We start from the raw sequence: 15,126 nt of genomic DNA on the forward strand, positions 1-15,126 counted from the left end.
TGCATATGTAAAATTATTTTTACAGCAGTATATGTAAAATGTTTTTCACAGCAGTGAATGTAAAATGAGAATTTTACCCAGCAGTGTAAAATCTCAGAAAGAGACAGAGTTTTATTTTTGTTGGCTGAATGTATTTTTGGTAAATCCCTCTGAGTGAAAGAGGAAGAAATATGTATCAGGCATTTTCATTTTAATGAATAAAAATCTTTTATGGTAGTGTAATACTCTGTTCTCAGACAAATTTTATTTTAAAGCTTCCCTGTGCAAAGGATCCTATGGAGAGAAGGAAACAAAGCATTGCCTATGTGTGTTCAGTTTGTTTGTTTTTGGGATTTTACCAGAAAAATCCCCAACAGTGGTATCAGAGCAGGCTTAGGCTCTTTGAAGGCGTTCAAGAAGCTGAAGGGAGGAGTTTTTTGTTGCAGCAGTAAATCTTCTCGAGCAAAGTGAAGTCTCAGGCAAAATAATCCAGGTATTCCTCAAAGTTTTTTTTGTGTAGCTGTTGAAGAAAAAGTCAGTGTTTTTAAACACACAGTGAAGAATTTAAACCACAGTTTAGAATGCAAGGAATGGCAAGCACCAGCAATAGCATGGGTATGCAGCTCCCACTATTTGATGGCAAAAACTATGATTATTGGGCAATAACCATGAAAGCCTTGTCTGCCTCACAAGATTTATGGGAAATAGTTGAAGATAGTTTTGGAGAACCAGCAGATGAAAATGGTTTTAATAGGTTAACTCAGGCAGAGAAGGATCTATTGAAGAGTAATAGGAAGAAGGATGCAAAAGCCATTGTATCTTTGTATCAAGCAGTGGACCAGAGTGTGTTTCCAAGGATAGCAGCAGCTAAGACATCCAAGGAAGCATGGCAAACTCTCAAAACAACCTATTAAGGCATGGAGAAAGTGAAGACAACAAAACTACAATTGCTGAGGAGAGATTTTGAGAACCTGTGCATGAAGGAGTCAGACAATATTGACTCATTCTTCACACATGTAATTGGTCTGATCACACAGATGAGGACTCATGGAGAAACCCTTGAAGAAAGGAGGATTGTGGAGAAAATATTGAGAGTTCTACCCTCAAAGTTTGATGTGATTGTCACCACCATAGAGGAGACAAAGGATCTCTCAAACTTTTCAGTTGATGAGCTTCATGCATCGCTAATAACACATGAGCAGAGGTTGAGTAGAAATGAAAACTCATCTCTAGAGCAAGCCTTCAAGACCCAGATGTCTTTTGGAAGAGGAAGAGGTCAAGGTAGAGGAAACAAGAGAGGAAGAGGCAGAAGCCAAAACAGCGGTCGAAGGAACAGCGCAGCGAATTCTCAAGGAAGAGGCAGCAATCCAAATAAGAACCAAGGCCAAGGCAACAACCAACAAAGAGAACAACATCATGCTCAAGGACAAATGTATGAAAAATCCAATGTGCAATGTTATTGCTGTAAAAAATATGGGCATTATGCCAGTGAATGTAAGAAAAAGCAGCATGATATAAGTAATAGACCAAATGCAAATGTCACTAGAGAAAACATCAGCCAAGATAATGTGTTGTTAGCTTGTAACATGGCTGAAACAAACAGTGAGGACATATGGTTTTTAGACTCAGGTTGCAGCAACCATATGATAGGAAACATAGCCCTCTTTTCTGCTCTAGATCAAAATGTGAAATCACAAGTTACACTTGGCACTGATAGCAAAATTTCTGTTATGGGAAAAGGAGAGGTAAAAATATTTACAAATAAGGGTGAAAAGAAAACCATAGCAGATGTCTACTATGTCCTCGAAATGAGATGTAACCTCTTGAGTATTGGACAGCTTGTTCAAAAGGGTTACAATGTTTTCTTTGAGAATGATGTATGCACCATCATGGATATAGCACCCAGCAAAAGATGCATTGTTGAAGTGAAGATGCCGAGGAACAGGATGTTCCCTCTTAGAATAAGGGCAGATTTGAAAAACAAAGGAGAAATTGCAGCAGTTACCCAAGAGGCTTTTCAAAGCGTGCCAAAGGATGAAAATTGGTTGTGGCACTTGAGATTTGGACATCTCAACTTTGGAGGTCTTAACTTGTTGAGAAGGAAATAAATGGTAAGAGGATTACCATTGATAGAGAAACCAGACAACCTTTGTGAAGGTTGCATATTGGGAAAACAACACAGAGAAAGTTTTCCATCAGGGAAAAGCATAAGGGCAAAAGCACCCTTAGAGATTGTCCACTCAGACTTATGTGGACCAATGCAAGCTCCATCATTAGCAGGCAACCAATATTTCCTAACATTCATTGATGACTTTACAAGAAAAACTTGGGCATACTTCCTTAAAAACAAAAGTGAAGTGTTTGAAAAATTCCGAAATTTCAAAGCACTTGTGGAAAACCAAAGCGGGTTGCGCATCAAAGTTTTGAGAACTGACAGAGGAGGTGAGTATATCTCCAAGGAATTCCTAAGGTTTTGTAGAGAAAATGGGATTCATAAGCAATTTACAGCTAGGTACACCCCACATCAAAATGGAGTTGCTGAAAGGAAGAACAAGACCATCATGGATATGGCGAGGAGCATGTTGAAGGAAAAGCATTTGCCAAATGATTATTGGGCTGAAGCTATACATTGTGCAGTGTACATTTTGAACAGGTGTCCTACAAAATCAGTGATGAACAAAGTGCTGGAAGAAGCATGGAGTGGGAGAAAGCAAGGAGTCTCCCACCTGAAGGTTTTTGGATGTGTGGCCTATGCACACATACCAGATCAACGAAGAAGGAAGTTGGACAGCAAAGGGGAGAAATGTATTTTCATTGGATACAGTGAGGAATCCAACGCTTACAGGTTGTATATCCCATCTACCAAGAAGTTTTTTTTCAGCAGAGATGTTCAATTCATTGAGGAGGAAGCTTGGGATGGAAGCATAGAGAAAACAGTGAATGTTAAAAACGGTTTGTCTCATGATGAAGATGATGAGGAGATGGCTGAAATGCATCCCCAAACAACAACGCCAACACAAGGATAGCAAGGAACACCATTAAGGATAAATGAAAGTGCTTCTCCAAGCACACCACAAGGAGGAAATTCAAGTGCATCTTCAAGCACTTGCACACCAAATGAAAGAGGTAAGAAGTTTAGAAATCTAAGTGACATTTATGATGAAGGAATGAATTCCTTGTTTGCTTTGTATTGTCATGTTGATGACCCTATTCATTTCGAAGATGCAATTAAAGATAGGAAATGGATAGAAGCTATGGATGAGGAGATCAATGCCATAGAGAGAAACAAAACATGGGATTTGGTTGAGCTACCAAAAGGTAAAGAAGTCATTGGAGTCAAATGGGTTTACAAGACCAAAAGCAATGTTGAAGGTAAAATAGAAAGGCACAAGGCAAGGTTGGTTGTCAAAGGATACAAGCAGCAGTATGGGAGAGATTATGAGGAGACTTTCGCACTAGTTGCAAGAATGGAAACGGTGATAGCAGTGTTGTCCATAGCAGCACAAAACAAATGGAAAGTTTACCAAATGGATGTGAAGTTAGCATTCCTAAATGGAGTGTTAATGGAAGAGGTTTACATTGAACAACCTCTAGGCTATGAGAAGAAAGGTGAAGAGCACAAAGTGTGCAGATTGAAGAAAGCTCTTTATGGGTTGAAGCAAGCGCCAAGAGCATGGTACATTAGGATAGATTCCTATCTATTGGATAATGGATTTGACAAATGTGAGGGAGAACCCACAGTCTACATCAAAGAAAAGGATGGTAAAATTTTGATTGTTGTTTTATATGTTGATGATGTTATTTTCACAGGTAATGATGATCATCTCATTGAGAATTTCAAATCAGTCATGAAGGAGGAATTTGAAATGACTGACATGGGTTTGCTGAGATACTTCTTAGGAATAGAAGTAGATCAAAATGAAAATGGAATTTTTATTTCACAAGCAAAATATGTAAATCAAGTATTGGACAGATTTAACATGCAAGAGTGCAAGGCAGCAATCACTCCCACAGTAATGGGATTAAAACTCAGCAAAGAGGACAGCAGCAAGGATTTTGATCCTAGTTTGTACAAGAGCATTGTTGGCAGCCTTATGTATTTAACAGCAACTAGGCCTGACATAATGTTTGTTGTTAGTTTAATTTCCAGATTCATGGAGAGGCCAAAGGAGGCACATTGGCAGGCAACAAAAAGAATTTTAAGGTATGTCAAAGGTACCAAAAGGTTTGGAATTTTATATACTACTTCAGAATGTTCAGATTTAGTTGGATACACTGATAGTGATTGGGCTGGAAGTGTAGATGATCGGAAAAGCACTTCCGGTTATGCTTTTCATATGGGTTCAGGAGCCATTTCATGGGCTTCTAAGAAGTAGTCCATTGTAGCATTGTCTACAGCAGAGGTTGAATATGTGGCAGCTACAGCAGCAGCATGTCAAGCAGTTTGGATGAGAAGAATGTTGAGGAGCTTAGGCCAAGAGCATGCAAAAGCAACATTGATTTTTTGTGATAATAGCTCAGCTATTGCATTGTCAAAGAGTTCAGTGTTTCATAACAGAACGAAACACATTGATACAAGGTTTCACTACATCACAGAATCGGTGAACAATGGAGAAATTGTCTTAGAACATTGCAGGACTCAGGAATAGGTTGCAGACATTTTGACAAAGCCATTGGATCAGAAAAGCTTTGAATTTTTGAGAAAGTGTCTGGGTATGACCGAATGCCCAGCAGTTGAAATTAAAGGGTAGTGTTGAAATCTAATTTCAACTGCGTACGTGCAATGCCAAAACTGCTCCTCCAATCCACTTGACATTTTGGACCGCTTTTGCGGTGAAAGTAGTTTCCGGATAGTCGATTCTGATCCAACAAATTTCCTCCACGCGTCCAACACTTTTTGCAAAACTACTTGCCATATCGGAACGTAATGTTCGGTAACAAGGGGTCTTCCGCTATTCATTCCAGCCATCCAATTGTCTTCATCGTTCTCCGCCGTCCATCAATCAAAGTTGCATACAAGCATGCATTAAATACATTGCGTGGATTAAAATTTTGGTTGATCGCCGATAATAATTTAATGTATTAAGTGTGCCCGTAGAAAATAGATAAGAGTTTTTAGTTTTAATATTTTTTTTATGCAGTTGACCATTGTGAAAGTGTGAGCACGCGGCAACGAAAGAAAACAGGGGGAGCGCATATGTTTTAAGAAATGGTTTTTATGTGTCGACCATTGTGTGAGGCATGTAATGTATCGCACAACAGTGCATAGGGTGAAGCAAGGAGTGAACGCACAACAGTGCGAAATATAAAAACCAGAGTTTTGTTGGTTGCTCAAACAAAGGGAAGAGCGAATGAAGATTTGTATGGTGTGAGCAAAGAATTTTTTTTTGTGAATGTAATGTAAAAATTTACTGCATATGTAAAATTATTTTTACAGCAGTATATGTAAAATGTTTTTCACAGCAGTGAATGTAAAATGAGAATTTTACCCAGCAGTGTAAAATCTCAGAAAGAGACAGAGTTTTATTTTTGTTGGTTGAATGTATTTTTGGTAAATCCCTCTGAGTGAAAGAGGAAGAAATATGTATCAGGCATTTTCATTTTAATGAATACAAATCTTTTATGGTGGTGTAATACTCTGTTCTCAGACAATTTTTTTTTAAAGCTTCCCTGTGCAAAGGATCCTGTGGAGAGAAGGAAACAGAGCATTGCCTCTGTGTGTTCAGTTTGTTTGTTTTTGGGATTTTACCAGAAAAATCCCCAACAATTTTTAGGGTCAACTTCAAGCTAAGTTGGAGATACTCATACAACAACAATAACAACAGCGAGAGTCATACAATATTTCCACAGCTTGGCTTCGGCAAGCGCTGGATGTCGGGCTTTTTATCTATTCCAGTTTGAAGGAATTGTACCCGTACATGCAGATAGACAGTGATGCAGATGGAAAATGGTTGAGCCGACATATGGCGGACCTGGTCAATCTGGTTGATGTGTGCAACGTGTTGAGAGAGTGCATGTCAGAAATAAAGAAGTACAGATAGCCCTCCGTGGCTTACTTCATGCCCATGCCCAAATGAATAATCGAGTGGTGAAGGCAAAAGACTGTGTGGATCAATTAAGGAAGGACATGGAGTGGCTATTTTTATGGTCAAAATATCCGTTTAGACACTTGTTCATGGATGCTTTAGTTTGTCGTCATCATTGACGTGAACCTATATTAATTCATTCGTTGCCCATACAAATAATTTTATATAACACTTTATACTATAATCACTGTTTACGTGTTTCTACAATAATATTTTATTAGTCTCCGCCTTCGCCAGAACTATAGTGATCGGTAGATCGTTGATTCGCAATTCGTAAATAAGTATTATTCGTCTCTGCCTTAGGCAAAATTATAGTTATCGGTAGATCGTTGGTTCACAATTCGTAAATAATTGAGTTGTTGATCAAATTTTTTTTGGTTTAATCATTGTTTGAGTGGTTATTTGCATTTATTGAAGTTTAACTAAAGTTTTTGGTTGAGGAAAATGGGGACCGTTTAATGCAGGTTAGCATGTTGTGAAAAGCTATATTTTATTCAAAGTTTAGAAATGTTGGGTGACAAGTTATATTTGTGACCAGTTATATTTTATCTTAAGTCTAGGAATGTTGTGTGAAAAAAATTATTTTATCCAAAATCTTGGTTATGTTTATTGGCAAAAAGATTTTTTATATCTAATGTATTTTTAGCACTGGTGGTGCCGGATGTTATTGATGCCAAATGTTGGAGACTTCTCCTTCCACGTGTACCTTGATTTTTTGGTATAACTGAGATGGGTAGGCTAAAAAAGCTCAAATACAATCTTATGCTGCAAACTATACAAAAGGGAAGCTAGCGTAATTTATTCTAGTTTGATAGCTTCGCTCACTTGATTTCTGTGTTTAAGTAGTTCCTTTTCATTGACTCAAGTATAGCTTCAAATTGGGGACCAATAAGAAATCATGCGCATACGGTCTCACAAGGTTTGCTGGTTAGGTTTGCACTCAAGTATAGCTTCAAATTGGTTGTATAACTTCAAATTAGGCACGGGGTGTTTGTCTCGCTTTGAATCTTCAACGAATGCCTCTGCCACCAATGCAGCTTAAACCAATCAATCAATTAGTTCTTATGGTGAAACTACTTCTCGGAAAGAAATTGTAATTGGGTTCATTAGTCGAACAAAAATTGTAATTTGGTTCATTAGTTGAGATAGCTACGATGAATACAGTGACCTTATAACAGTTCATATGGTCAAGTTTGTGTTACTACTTATGCGAGTGCTTGAGGAAGGACTGAACACCTGAAATATACGACTACTGGTTAATGAGATTTGCGCCAAGGGTTAATGAGGGTTGAAGAGCTTTGCAACAAGGTGAGGTAGTGTAAAGACTGAGCAAGTACGCAACAATTTTGAGTTAAGCCACTCTATCTGTGTGTCTCCTCGATTTTCTGATCAAGCTCAGATCTTTTCTCACATAAATAGTTCAACTCAGCAAAGAGTTCATTAATCCTTTCACTTTTCTCAACCTGCAGAGCTCTGCTACAAACAGGGTTAGCCTGGCCTGAGCCCTTAACTGTCTGCCTGCCCCTTCAATCAAAAGGATGCTTTGGGACTACCTTCTTTCTTTTTATCTCGTCATTACCACCATTGAATAAGATAAATCACTATGTCTTTCTTCTGTTTCTACAAGGACTAGGTAACGACAAAGAACCTCTATAATAGTTTATGGGATAGAATGATATGAATCTTTCTTGTATTTCTTCCCGAACCAGGGCACAACAAAGAACCTTTATCATAGTTTTTGGCATAGAATGATACTTCAAATAATAGGTTGTTACTACTATCAATCACAGGTGCCCAAATATCACCATAAATTCTCTGAAGATCCACCAGTCTAGATTGATGCATACTATAGACGAGGGAGACAATTGCTTCCCATTTAAGCTTATTAGCATGTTGCAACATTACGTGGCATGGTGCAGAGCTTGCATTATATATTATGGAGATGGATGGAGGAAGCACATGCCTCTCATGCTAGGGTCCACAATCGAGGTCATATATTCGTTATGTTTACAAACACTTTGATGAAGAACATTTTGATTCACTATGTTTACAAAGCACTTTTGTTATGTTTACAAAACACTTTGATGAAGAACATTTTGATTCATTATGTTTACAAAGCACTTTGATGAAGAAAGCTACAAAGAGGCCCAAATTTTTTATTATGGATTACTCACTTGCGCCTTCTAATTCCATGGATCATATATGCATCATCACCCAGATATGAACCCTCACCCAGTGTTGTGTGTGTCCAGCTCAGTCTATTTGTTTAAGAAAGTGCTATCATTAATCCTTTTAAACTATAATAGAATATGATCGACGGAAGCACCAATGGCCATCATATAACCTTGTTTGAGAGTGACTATACAAATACCTCTCTGTGAGTCCAATGAAATAATGTAAGGTTTTTAGGTCAATAATCTAGCACAATAATTTCAACTTCCGTCTTCCAAAAACACGATTTTTTAGAGCAGGGCTTTGAGTCTTGGTCTTGAAAATTACTCTATGGCTTAAATTAAGAGAAATTTTCTTTGATTGTGTGCCCAATTAATATCTTTCTTTCTGTGGTTAATGATTAAGTTGGTATTGGTAAGTCCAAAAATCACTACTTTTCCCAGTGATTTCCAGTAAGAAACCGCAACAGTTTAAAAGAGTCTTCAACATGCGAGTATATGACAAAAGATTGATTCCTGCAATATATTTCAAAGACCATTATTTTTCCATGTAGCATTTTTTGACAACATAGTATACTGGTTAAAGCGGGATGTTTTTAGCAAGAGACATCTTAGTTATGAAATGCTTTTTTCAACTTATCTTTGATAGTTGTTTTTCATCTTAGCTTTGATGATTTTCTAAATTTTCCAATGTCCAGATCCTTAGTGATTTTTTGCAAATGTTGATGTTTTCAACAATGCATATTTGTACTTGTTATGTCTAGAAATTTCAATTGTCCTAGAAATATCATTTCCAACTTAATTCAATAAGACCCAAATGAAAGTTACCTAGTGTTAAATTTCATTCTATATGCAGGCTATGTAATGAATACTGACATGTCCCGGAACAATGAAAACCCAAAATTTATATAAGGAGTACTGATTATTACATTATATCTAGCTCAGATGATATGTTGTCCATGTTAAAGCAGAGGCCATGGTCTCATGGACAACAATTAGCATTGATAATAGATCATCCTGAAGTTGGACACAGGAATACTGATTATTATAGTATACTTGGCTCAGATGATATGTTTCCCATGTTAAAATAGAGGCCATAGCCTCATGGCTAGCAACTAGCATTGATAATAGATCATCCTGAAGTTGGATGCTCAAGATCTGCAATATAAAAAACCTTAATCCAGCTACTATCTCCTGAAAGAAAAGCATAGGAAGAGGAAGAAGCCAAATTAAGTGCATAAACATATTAATATTATATTCCCTAGCTATTGTAGCTCCTTTGCAAAATTAGACATGGATGACTGTGTTCTAAGTAATTCGTTGTTCTTGTCGGGTATCAATTATGCACACGATCCAATTGGCTTGCAACATGACAAGATATGTTGGAGGTTCTCAAGTTCCATTAATTTGTTTCTATTAATATAAAAACATAAATTTAGGGGCACTTAACAGACCCAGTCAAGAAACTGAATCAGTTTTAGAGTGCACATTTTTAGTTGAGAGCTTCCTGGGACAAGTGTGTTACTCCATGCTCTACCCCATGCTCTACTATGCCATTGAATTTATGACCAGTTAGTATTTTTGGTGTGGAAGATAAAGTAGGGACAAGGAATAAATACTCTTTTTTACTGTATATGTACAGTCTAAAGAGTGTAAATCAACACATCTTGTTTACCCTTGAGGAACTTTGTATGCGTTTTTAAAGAAATATATAAACTATTAAAAAACCTTACAAGTTTACATTAGAGTTTGAGCCTATATCACTTTCAATTTTGTATTGGAAATCCAACCCTTTTTTGATGTGTTGAGGACGACACAAGCACCTACTTTGCACCATATATTTGGTGGAATCAAATCAAACTTATGGCATATGTGTTTGGAATCAATTTTCTAAGATTAGTGTTGGAAAATGTTGAATCAAATATGTTATGAAGGGCCATATTCTGTGTAACATTGTTCATTTCTTTAGAAGAACTGCATTGTGATTTATTCCCATTTGATGCGTGTGTTTGTTGTTGGAGACGTTTACTTTGTAACTCCCTTCCTAAATCAAGACTGTTGCAAATTTACATATCTATCAATAAGTTTTCAATTTCTCCTTAAATCAAAATTTCACAAGAAATATATGTATTAGCAAACAAAAAACTAACCTTACCAAACCTTAGGTTGTTTATCTGATTTTTTATTGTATCTGGTCTCTTGAAAACTTACAAGCTTTCCATGCTGACACGCAATTGTAGGGGTCCTAGGCACCAAGGTCTACCATTTGGTGACCTTATCGAGAGTTGACAATCCTAATACCGTTAGTGATTTGTCACCCCTCTATGGTCCCTACAGATTTCAGATTTTTAATGGTTGTCTTTGATTATATAAAGTCTATCCCCTAATTGTGGCTATGAATGTATAAGGAATGTTTTCCATTGCATTAGAATACTCAAAGACATGTTGAAGGAAAAGGACAAGTCAAGGGGCATGAGTAATAACCAAAAAAACACTTGGTCCTGACCATCCTGTGTCTGGTTCACACTGGGATTCACATGTTTTTTTAGACAAGTTGCATCAGTGTTGCAATCATCAAGCCATTCCTAATTTACTACCATGATTACATTATTTTAATTCAAGAAAATTCCTATATAAGGAGAGCTGCAGGCCCCAAGGCAATGCAGTGATCAAAGTTTCAGTAGAGAATTGAGAGAGTGTTTTTTAAGGGAAGTCTTGTTCTTTATGTGTGGGATTGTTGAATTTTGTAGAAAAATGAAAATTCTAGTCATTGAGATGGGTATTCTGATTGGAAATGACATAGAGATTCATGGAAAAGATGGGAAAGGGATGTGAGGAAGTGGGTTTTTTCTAGGTGGTCACATACTTTGTGGTTCCAAAGTTTTTTGATCTTTAGTCCACTTAATATAATTCTTAAATTTTCCCTAGAATTACACACTTTCTCAGTGTTAATGGTTTCGTTGTTCTGATTTATTTCAGCTTAAAGTCCATGGCATACCAGCTGAGCTCATGGAGCGCATTAAGCATAGTTTCTTTCAAAAGTTTTTTCTTATGTTGATCACAAGTTTAAGTGATGATGTTGTTTCTTCAAACACATAATATACTTGATGGCAATTACTTCAATGGTAATGATAATGTGTTTTTTTGACATTTGACATAAGCATTTTGTGCCATTTTGAAACACATTTGTATTGTTGATTTCTCAAGTTCCTAGTAAGTATAATGTTATGTTAGTGCTCATGAACATCTCCTATGTTACCAACAAAGAAAAGTTAGAAAAAGAAAGAAAAAGGGAAAATCTTAGTGGGCTTAGAAGGTTTTGGATACAAAAAATATGGTTATGAAATTAGAAATAAAGAAAAAATTTCCCAACATCAAAATAACCTTATTTGTGCATATAATGTGTTATGCGACAGACATACATGGATTGTTGTGCAACAGGTAAAGTGAGTCCCAGCTCCCAAAAGGTGATACTATATTGGATTCCATTTAAAATAATAAAATTTACATTTACAATGTTCCCAATTACAAACTTATGAAATACAAAGAAGCTAGATTTTTCAGTCCATTGGATGATAAACAAATAAGCAAAGGTTAGTCATTCATCTAGCATATTGTCCATTCTCTTGCAAAACTGTCAAAATAAGCTCTCTATTCTCATATTTCTTGTCAATTGCCATAAACCTACATTATAAATGTCCACTAAGGTATTATGGTTGCTATTGGGATTAAAGACAAAAATTTGAGTTTCCATACACCAATTCTTTAGTTTTTTGTGAAGTTAGGTGATCAAAGTTGATAATATTGTATGTAGGCCAATGTTAACAGGCTTCCACAAAACTTAGCTAAATTTTGGTTCTGAGTTGTTTGCAGTCCAAAAATGCACCAATTTCTTGCAGATCCAAAGCTTGATTTCCTAGTTCGCTACATTGCACAAGCCTAATTTTTTGTGCATATCTAGTCTCCTCCACATAGAGGCAACTGAAGCCTAGGCTTTGTGTCAATACAAGCCTGACTACCCTGGTGCTAGACCACAGTCCCTGGGAAATTAACAAGATTTTGGTTAAAAGGGTACATTTTTTACAAACATTAAAGAAAATGTTAATGTTTTAGAAAATTTCACTTCAGTACGTGCTCAAGTATAGTGTGGGTCTTCATTTGTGTGTGTGTGTATGGACAAGATTAATGTGCAAGTTATTTTATGTGAAATAAATTGGTTAGTGTTTTTGTTGCCTTGAATCTTTAGCTATTTGAGTTATACATTGGCAACATTCTACATGTGCATACCTTCACATCTCCATTTTTGTAACAAATTAGTAATTTTTGACTATTGCACTTAGTACATACTAGTAACCATATATTGAAAGAGAAAATGTTCCTTTTGTACCTCCTTCAGATTGTCCAAAAAAATCTTGTGTCTAGCAAATACATTGCCTAAAGTGTGTAAATGATTTCATGGTGTATTATGGATTTATCCTTTAGTGTGCAAATGATGTGTTACATGTTGATTTCTCCTTATTATTTCTCCTTGTTTAAGATAATTCATTTATGGGTTGGCTTGCTGTTGGATAGGATTAATAAATGTTTTTATAGTGTCTTTTGTCTTTCCAGCAATAATGTATTTCTATCTATCCTTAGGTTCTGTCATCCAACCCTTGTCAACTTCCCATCTAGTGAGAGGTCCTTATGATGCCAAAATTAAGGCTTACTCTAAAATTTTTGAAGACATGGTACACCACAAATGCAATGAATAGATAACTCATAATTTTTGTGGGTCAATCATAAGTCCAAGATCTAGGAATCTAGTAGGCTGACACTCTAACTCTAACAATCAAAAAAATTTCTTGTGGTCATTGACCACCAAAATTAATGTGGAACCGAAGATGTCTAGACAAGCATGATCACCATTAACCAAGATCTGCTTAACACTCATAGAAATAAGGATCCATTAGCAAAATTATTTTTGATCATCTCAACCCATCTGAATGTAAGATGTCCTTCACTTGCCCCTGAATGCCAACAACTTCCAATAGGTGATCTAAGAAATCCATTGTCAAACATAGAAAGATGGGGCAAAGGGGCACCTTGAAAAAGTGGATTGATTCATCAAAATTTGAGGGGATAATAAGTTATTATCAAAGAGAAATGTTGATGCATTAGACAGCAATGTGTTCACCATCGTCACATAACTTGGTCCAAATGCTAAGCAAACCAACATTTCTATGATGAAACTCCAATATGCAGAAAACTAGGGCTCAAGCAACTGTCTCGAGCCCATTGTAAGGCTTCTCAAGTCTATATTACATGTCCGGAATAATTGGATCCTATACAAAACATGTCTTCTATTGTGGGACTACTTTCTATACAATTTAGTTTATTTTTAGATCCGTTGCTTTAGCCATGATCTTGCATGAAACATTGAGGAAGGTAATGGGCATCCAAGCTCCAATGGTGCCCCTAGCTACATTCTTGGTAATGCGTTTACTAAGGCCTTGATTGAGAGATTTAGATTACCTTCTAGAAGAGAATTCTTCAACTATCTCACCCATTCTTTTACAAAGAAGACATTTCTCATACCCATCCTTATTTTTCTTCATCTTTCAAGATAATTTCATATGATTGCTTACATTTCAGTTGTTCTGAATACAACTAACATGAAAACTTGTTTTTATAACATTCTCTCCCTCTTAGAGAACTATTTCAACCTCTCATGTCCTTTTTGTAACATGGTATGGCAGGTATACAACATATGTCCCAGAAATTACTTACAATCAGATGCAACTCTATTTTCATAAAGGGATTTTTTAACCCCAACTTTAAGATTCAATTTGGAAAATTTTGGTTACTTATGCCAACCTTATACTACCATGTATTATTAATAAATACAATCCTTATCTGGCACCCCAATCTCCTCAGATATATGGTGCATCTAAAACTGTTAATTGTTGCTATTTGTTTCCTCTCTTCAACAAATTTTCTGATTCTCTTATGCCCTTAGTAAATATAGCTCTAGAAATAATACACTTGTAGTCTTAACACAATCTCAGTGAGGCGTTTCTTGTTTGATGACCTTTAACTCGTAATTTTAAAGACTGTTAATGTTTCCTAAGATTTTTCATCTTTCATTCAGGTTTCCTAAGGAATCTAAGGGATGAGGAACACGACTTAGGGTTCACTAGAGCTCAATCAAGGAGCATTAAAACTTCCCTTTCAAGAATTGCATACATGAAGGAAAACCATTTCACCTTTTCAAATATTCTCAAGGCCTGTACTAGTTTAGGATATTTGGTTCTCTTGTTGATATGTATGCTAAATGCAAGAGCATATAAAATACATCTAAAATGTTCAATCAGAGGTCTAAATGAAATATTGTCTCATGGAATGCGATATTTGTAGGATATGCTTGAAATGGAAAAAGTGATATCTATTTTTCCATTTCATTTAGGTACCATGGTAAGTGTTTTGGCAAATGCAAGTAGGGGCCATGAATCCTGGACAATTCAGGTTTGTAAGTATCCTTACTGCATGTTCTACTTTACCATCCCTTGCATAGGGCTTAAGGGTACATGCATGTGTAATTAAAACATAATATGAATTAGATACTGCAATTGGGAATGCTATTGTTACCGTGTATGCTAAATGTGGCTACATAAAGGATTCATACAAAGTTCTACATACAGGGATTGAACCAAACCACATTACTTTTATTGGTGTTCTCTTTGCTTTTAGTCATATAGGCTTAGTGTGTGAAGGTTTCCACCACTACATTTCAATGAGCCAAGTTCATGGCATTGAGCCAAGAGTGGAGAAGTATACCTGCATGGTGGACCTTCTTGGCCATGCTGGACATCCAGATGAAACAAAGGAATTTTTCAAAGAAATTCCTTTAA

This window comes from Pinus tabuliformis, chromosome 1_1 (assembly GCF_031772625.1).
Source record: "Pinus tabuliformis cultivar Carrire ecotype Pingquan chromosome 1_1, CPIR1, whole genome shotgun sequence".
NCBI classification, from domain to species: Eukaryota; Viridiplantae; Streptophyta; class Pinopsida; order Pinales; family Pinaceae; genus Pinus; species Pinus tabuliformis.